We start from the raw sequence: 8,398 nt of genomic DNA, 5'->3' as shown, positions 1-8,398 counted from the left end.
GGCATATTGACCACCCCCAAATTCATGCAGTGAATTAACTATGCCTAAGTGCTTTAAAAGTGTAGAAATCAACAGGAAACTCGCCACTCTTTGCAAATCGTATACCACTTAAAGGCTCATAATTACCAGTTTGAACTTAATAAATTAATATTATTTTGGGAAATTCATTTTTCAAAACAAAAAGTTTTTATTTATTTCGGTCTCTTCAAGAAGTAAACTATAAACATACATTTGTTTGCATAACATTTCCCTTCGAGTTGGAAGAACATTGCTATACCTTTTTAAAAATGGTAAAAATCTGTTCTAATTTATTTACTTTTTTTGTGTAATACTTGACTTGCATTAATGGGCGAACAAAATTACATTGGTACGAAGAAAGGCTGTTGCTACTAGAGATGCTTCAAGAGAAGGTACATGGAGTGCAATGTTTTTGGAAAAATCGAGTACGTTACAATAATCCCACTGTGTGAGCACTGTACAGATGAACTAGAATGTATGTGCACCTGATAAGTGACTCAATTGAATTTGCACTATTTGGATATACATGCACCTGGCAATTTCTTGATTTGGTTCCAAGGATTACATTCATTATATCCAAGTAAGGTGCTAGCAAGGATTCTGAAAACCTCGTACTTTGCATACCGTTCACAATATTAAAGAATTTAAAAAATGGGTAAATAAATTCATAAACGAGAATGCTACATGGTGCCCATTTAACCATGTGCCAAATATATCTTTTAAAACTGATACCTCTATTATTGAAGCTAAGAAAATGAAATGGCAAGCTAGTCATTGTTGACTAGGACATGAAAACTACAATTAGATATTCAAAAGCTGCCGTCTAGAATAACAGTATAAACAATTTTAGAACATGCACTGGTGTGTGTTTTACATGGAAAACAGACGCCAGAATTGACATATACTACATAGCATGGCATCTGCTTCACTTAGGATTTACAATGAGAAGACTTCAAATCTGTGTATCCTTCCGCTGAGGTACCACAAGGTGAAGTACATGGACAGTAGGAACATGTGATAACTTGATATATTTAAACCAAGGAGCGCTTTGCTAGACTGGCTGCTGAGGTATCCATATTTCTGGTGCCCTGTGGTGTCTTTCTGTATATTAAGGACCCTATATTCATGGTGTCAATCAAATGCTGTTGGAGGTTCCAAACTGTTCGGTTCTTAAACTAATGTTCCCAAGTCAGGCAATGAGCCAGGGACCAGGCACTTTACTCAGGAAGCACCAGGTGTGGGTGAGGACATGGGTGCACTTTTCTCCTCTACATCTTTGAAAACTTTGGTGTATCGGACATCTGGAAACGGTTTAATTTCTCAGGATTATTGGATGCCATGTGTGAAAAATCACGGATTACGTCCTGGTAGGTCTCGTCACCTGGCTGTCCATACAGTCCTTCAGATTCCCGCATCTCCTCATTCATTCTTGCCACTCGCAACAGGGTTACAATATCAGCATTTGCAGCTTCAAGTGCAATAGTCAAGGGGCATTTTCCTTCTTCATCTTTGGTGTGCTGATTTGCCCCACGCTTCAGAAATAAGCAGACTTGCCCGGTGTGCCCTAAAACAGTTGCATGATGCAGGGGTCCTCTGCCATGCAGGTCCATGTGATTAACATTGGCACCATTCTGCAGCAGGAACTCACAAGAGACCAAAGAGCCCCCATGCACAGCCTGAATGAGGGGTGTTGCGTTGTTGTCCTCTGCATTCACCCAGTTAACATCTGCGCCATGTGCCAATGCTTCTGCCATATCAGGAAGGCTTCTCTCATGCGCAGCTCGATAAAGGTACAGCCCTGGATGAAACTTTTTCGAATCCTGAAATACTGAAGAATCTCGCTTCTCGACTTCTAGGACTGGTTGATGCAAACTTTTTGAGGATACAAAAGAGGCAAGAAGTTCTCGAATGCCTTCTGAACTGAAGTGCAATACACTGGCATTGCTTTTCACTGAACTTCTGGCAGATGTTGAGAAGTGATCCTGTGATGCCAGGGACTTCTCAGAACTGCTGAGGTCTTCGTCCTTGCACTGGGAATAAAGCCTTTCCTGTCCTCCTGTCCATCAGGAGGGTGTGAAGCAACGCAGTCCTGGTTCACAAACCTCTTTTCCATGTACTTTGCTCTGATATATGCCTCCTTTTCCACTCTTGGACTTTCATTGTCTGGCTTCTTTACTCCAAGGGTTTTCAATTTAGCTTCATATATTCGATTAATAACTTGATTTCCCAGTTCACAAATCAGCTTTAGTACTTCAGGCTCCCATGTATCTAACGTTAATGACCTTACTTTTGAAATGTGCACACCAAGGCTCCTGTGTATCTCAGAACACTCAATGCACAGGATGATTCCAAGGTTGATGCTGGCCCATTGCGGATCCGCCAGACCACAATCGCAGCCGACCGAGTTTCCAGCGATACACTGGATCCGCTGTAAGGCACTTTCACCTTTAACTGATTTTTCTTGCACATTGCTGCCAGAGTCCAGACTTCCTGTGGAAGGTGGAGATTTCTTATCCAGCTTCTCCGCCTCATCACTCTTTTCTCTATATGCTGCAGCAATGCCGGTTTGGACAGCTTTAATCCATGCCTGTCGCAGCTTTTCTGAGTCAGCCTGTAGCATGCGGCTCTTTGTTGGTCTGACTACTTCAAAGCAGAAACGTCTTTCTATGTCTTCAAAGTGTTTAACTGTGCAGAGCCGTAAATCTTCAAAAACCACTGTGGGGTTATCCTTCATTTTTTTCTGATATGCCAGTTGGTTGTTTTGTATTGAGAACCAGCGCCTGTTCCAAGCTTTAAAGGCATTAGAGGCCCTTTTAAAGAGATATCCTTCCACCACAATGCCATTAGCAGTATCAACATTGTATTGAAGTCCGAGATCATCGTTGGTGAAATCCTCCTGCTGAATAGTGGAGTGTTTTTGTTCCATGTCCCTCTTCTGCTTTGCTGCATGCACATCAAGCCGATCCAGCTGTGAACCAAGCTCTTCCATGTGCGGTTCAAGTTCACTGAAGAGATCGTAGCCCTGGTGGAAGAAGCCGAGATGTGCCTTCATGAAGGACAACATCGATTTTAAAATTTCAGACCTCCGCCTTGACTGAAGAACATTGATTTGAAGGACGTTGTCCAAAGCTATGTGCTGGAAGCACTTTCTTTTTGCGATTAAGATGTTTGTTGCCTCCTCCACCTCGTGCAGTTTTGTTCTTTGAACTTGGGCATGTTTAACTAGAGCGTTTTCTTTTTCTTTACTGACCTTATCAAACTGCTTCTTTGCATCTTTGAATTTTGGAAGATCGTCCCGAATAAATATCTGGAGCTGTGTTTGAATGGATCTCTGAGCTTCGTCAAACAGGATTGTGTGATAATTGATCATTTCTTGGAGGCAGTATGAAAACTTGGTCAAGCTAGACTCAATCACCACATCCTTGCTCGAATACTGTGCCAGGTCCCGCATGCCATTCATAAATTGCTTGTTGGCAGCACAAAAGGCCTTGCCTGCATCAATCATGCCACTACATAGCTTAACAAGCTTATCAAGTTTCACTTCCAGTCCCGTCACATCACCTTCAACCTCCTTCAAAGCGGCTCTGAAACGGGGAGAGTCCTTCAAGCACTCCTCGAAATCAACGGCCCCCTTCATGCTGTCGCCTCGGCCCCTCCCGGGCGATCAAGGTGAGGGCAGGAATAAGGAGGCAGCAGCAAGATGAGGGGGTCTGAGCACAGCAGTTGAAGTCTGTCACTCTTCAGCCTGCCTCACCGCTGCTCAGCTCTCAGCCCTCGGCGCTTCCTCCACTTCTGAGCACGGTCCCTGCTGGCAGACACTCCAGTCTCCTAGATACGCACATAGACATAGACAACAGACAACAGACAACAATGCAAGAGTCTGAGCGTCATAGACACAAAATATAAAAATCAGATTGTGGTCCTCAGCAGGGTTCCACCAATGTATTTGCATTATCAGCAACAAGGCAATTTATCATTGGAGGTAGTGGTCTTTAATAATTTTTCTGTACATAGGCAAACCTGTTTTTTTCATTGTCTGGTCACAAAGGTCCATTTTAAAGGAAGGTTTCTGCAAGCACAGACACTCCGGCTCCCCAGAGTCTTTGCCAATAAGGGATACCTGTCTGCTAAACTACTATACTATTGAACGTGTTACAGATTTTTTAACACCTCACAGATGCCTTAATTAGGACTGTGGATTCTGTAAAACAAGATGTTTATAATGCCCGAAAATCAATAGATCAATACAGCTCTTGATTGACAGTTTTTACTTTAGGGACATGTATTTTTTTCTTTCACACTTGCTCCATCCGGGGGCCTTGGAAAGAGAAACCATTAAGAGTAAGTGAGGTCTGTAGTCAGCAGGTATGGGTCCATGGCCACGTTTTGTACATGAGGAACAGCAGTATAGACTAATACATCACCAGAGAACATCACATTAAATTCAAAGGAACACATAAGCACACATCTTAATTTTATCCAGGCCCAGCTCCAGGAATTTTTATTAGGGTGGGCCAAGTGTGCATTCGGGTGGGCCACGGCGGGCCAGATTTGTCACTTATATGTCTAGCCAGGCCTGCTTCAGGGCCCTCCTTTATCTCTACTAAGTCTTACAAGGAAGGGCCAGTTACGCTCATTATTTTCCTTTCAAATCTCTTTCTAAATGTTCTCACTCTCAAAAAGTTTTCTTTTTCATGTAATGTCCCCTTGATGGAAAGAGAATGTTTCTGATGTTAGAGTATCAGGCAAGTGACACTTCTCGGGCTCTCCCTCATGACCTCCTCCTTGGATCCCTTCACTGCCACCCTCCTCCAGCGCCCCTCAACTCTCCGTAGCCCCCCCCTATTGATCTCTTCCTCAGATTCCCTCACTGCCACTGTCCACCAGCGCCCCTCATCTCTCCGTAGCACCCTATTGACCTCCTCCTCAGACTTCCTCACTAAAACCCTCTTCCAGTGCCCCTCATCTCTCCGTAGCCACTCTCTCTTATGCATTTCATTTGTTGTATATCTCTACTCATATTAGTGTAGGGTGTCACAGTACTTTACATCACACACACATTATACAGAGACAAACGATCAGGCAAATATGTAAATCAGTCTACAGGGAATGTCACATAAGCCAATGAAGATTACAAGGTGTAGGAATCACATGTCATCCATACTGGTGGGCAGTATATTTTAAGAGTGTCTGGAGAAGCACAATGTAGTAATGGATCTCTTAGTTAAATGTAAGAAAATGAACTAGAGATCCAATTAGCATATTGTAAATTAAAGTTAGGGGTTTTATTTGAGAAGGAGAGAGAAAACCCACGACTACACATGTTGAGGTCTGAGGAAATATTCCACGGAACGTAACCATTCCAGAACACATCAAATGAGAATAAGAACTTAACACATAAAACATTCTTTAAAGATATAGTGTCATCAAATATGAATATTACTTACATACTACACATCCCCCATTTTATATTGGAAAATGAAAAACACTATACAAACCAATAATACAGCAAATAAAGAAAAACAAATAATCAAAATGTAAAATGCAAATCATAACAACAATCAATAGATATTGATGGAGCAAGGATTCGCATGTAATTTGACTTGCTTGTTATCAGCCCTCTCGACATAACGTTAATGTATTAATCAACATGTTTGTTTTATTAACATCGCATTTCACATAAAGATTTGGGTATCCAGAAGAAGCTTGCATATGTGTTTCTACTAATGATAATCTGCTTGCACTAAAAAGGCTGCTGCTACGTGGGATTTTCTACTGCGCATGCGTCTGTGATACTCATGTGACATGATGTATCTTTTGCTTGGAGGGAAACTTTCGCTTCTGCGCACTAGAATTAAAATGGCTTCTTTGTATAACCGCATGCATGAAGCTTGCACTGCTGCTTTTGCTAAGATGTTCATTCTGCCAAATTTCTAATGCAATAGTTCAAATAAAATAATGGGAATAAAGTAGAGACAAGTGGTATACAGTGCATTCATTTATTTCTCTGTTCTAAAATTGTTTCTTTTCTATTCCTGCATGTATCGTATTTTGGGCCTGGGATGTGCTGTAACTCCATCTTGAAAACCCACACTGCACAAGTGCTGAAATTCACCCACGTCTACAAGCTATGGCATTGAACCACTACCAACATCTGAAGGAACTGTGAAAATCGTGAGAAGCTAACCCTTTACCTCTGTCAGAGGAAGCTATAATATACAAAGTTATTACAATGTATTTACTAATAGAACATTCATTGTCGGGTGGAATAAAGATGTCATGAGAAAAATAAAATGATGGGCTGGAACGTTAATTTAAATATGAGATGCAGAAAGTTTATTTTGCTATGGTGTGATGACCTCTCCTCATTCCTTGTCCAATCAAAATTGGGGATCCTTACACTTGTAACATTGAGGGGTGGTACACTGACCTGAAAATAGTATAACTAGGGTAGGCTTAGCTAGTTCATTTGTCCGACTTGTCCGAATAGCTGACCTGTCACTGACCCAACGAACTCAATAGGTGATCAAGAGCAGAGCTGCTGCAAAGCACTCTGTCAGAAGATTCGCTGACCCAATCGGGATCAGGGAAGCTGAGGTGCTGGAGAAGCACTTTGTCGGTGAATTCGATAACCCAATCAGGGTTCTGGCTGTTAGCTGCAGAGAGGGAGTAGCGCAGGCATTGCAACTGAATTGAGGGTGCCGGTCTTAACCTTTGGTGGTCCTGTCCTGATCCAAATCTGGTTTTTCCTGTCCTGATTCTGATCTGCACCTGCTGGAATACTGGCAACTGCAACTTTTGGGGATTTCTGTCCTTAACTGACCCGTGGCCAGGGTTGGTCTTCACGCCATTCTAGGTAAATATAAATCTGTGTGGGTTTGTCATTGTATTTTTGTTCCTACTCTTTACCCTCCCTAACGTGAAGCTTTGATCATATATATATATATATATATATATATATATATATATATATATATATATATATATATATATGTTCCTTTTCTTACCTTCCCTTTGATAAATGCTCAAATTGTTGTGATTACATAGCATGTTTCCTTTTCTTACCTTCACTTATTGCTAAATGTTTAGTATAATATATCTTTTGCATAGTTATACATTAACCCCTCCGCTGCGGCGGCAATTCCACTGCAGCGCTAGGGGGGACGGGGGGGGGGGGCGAGCGGCGCTCACATGCTCATGACGGAGCGCTTCCGTCATGGCCCCACCCGCTCAATGGAACGTCTAGCGCAGGCGCGGAATTTGCGCCGCGCCGAGCGGGCCATGGCGGAACCGCACCGTCATTAGCACAGCTCAACCGATGCTCGTGAAGGAGCGGTTCCTTCACGAGCATGGAAGGAGTTAATTCTGATTTTCATTATTGAGACTCATTTGGTGTTTAATTTTTGGATCATGATCATTTAACACATTTAGATAAAGAGTTTAAACTTCCAGAGTCTGTGGGTATTATATGAGTGCAAATGCAATTTTTTTCCTATTATGCTAACTCCCTGACCCAATAGTTTACGGGTACCAGCAACAAGGATTGGTAAGTCAATGGTATAGGACCTAGTAAATAAAATAGTCTGGTAGTAGAGCGAAGGTTACCTGGTTAAGTTATAGGTTATTGATTATGGGCCCAGGTGAGTATGGTAAATTATAGTCGGGTGACCTGCGCGCTCTATCAGTATATTCTTTTGGTAGGAGCATGATGGTTAGGGTTTAGTTAGGATAGGTAGTAATAGTTATGTATTGATTATTGATTATTGATCGATCAAATCTGTTTTCACATTGATTATATTGATGCTAATTTGAATTTATTGTATTAACCAAAAATTGTTCGTACCTGTTATATGTTTTGTCTGGAATCCCCGGGGGCAGAATAGCAGGTGGTAAATGGAAGCCACACTGCAGTGAGGTCACTTACCTAGAGGAAATTAGTGCATGGTTAGGTAGAACCAGAAGCACTATTTAGGGTTTTTCTGTGTGAGTGTGTGAATAAATGATAGCAAAGAGTTCGCTAGCAAAACTTTTTTGTGTGATATCACCTAGAAAGGGTCACACGGAAGGAGTAGCAGGTTCGTCTGAGCTTGATTGAGGGCAAAGGGGTTCGCTGGTGAAACTTTGGCCTTAGTATATCCCAGAGTGGATAAGTCTGAAGGAGTAGCAGGTTCTCTAATGCTTGCATGAAGGGTAGACGGAAGGGATCTATTCGTAGTATATAAAGAGTAAGCGGAAGGGATTTACTCGTAGTGAATGAAATGTAACTTTCTTTTGAATTAATCACTCAGGTACAGTGGCAAATGTTTTTACATTGTTAAACAATAAAATTCTGCAATAGAAGTAAAAGAAATTAAGTTTTAGTATTACCTTGCAAAGTTAG

At 41.7% G+C, this 8,398-nt stretch overlaps 1 pseudogene; it reads right to left on the bottom strand.

Moving 5' to 3' along the window:
- Positions 1–1,286: 1,286 nt before the first annotated feature.
- On the bottom strand, positions 1,287–3,655 carry LOC147727560 (arf-GAP with coiled-coil, ANK repeat and PH domain-containing protein 2 pseudogene; annotated as a pseudogene).
- Positions 3,656–8,398: the final 4,743 nt, after the last annotated feature.

Source organism: Lissotriton vulgaris, chromosome 3_1 (assembly GCF_964263255.1).
Source record: "Lissotriton vulgaris chromosome 3_1, aLisVul1.2, whole genome shotgun sequence".
Taxonomy (NCBI): domain Eukaryota; kingdom Metazoa; phylum Chordata; class Amphibia; order Caudata; family Salamandridae; genus Lissotriton; species Lissotriton vulgaris.
Note: the sequence above shows the minus strand (reverse complement) of the source record. Positions and strands in the feature narration are given on the sequence as shown.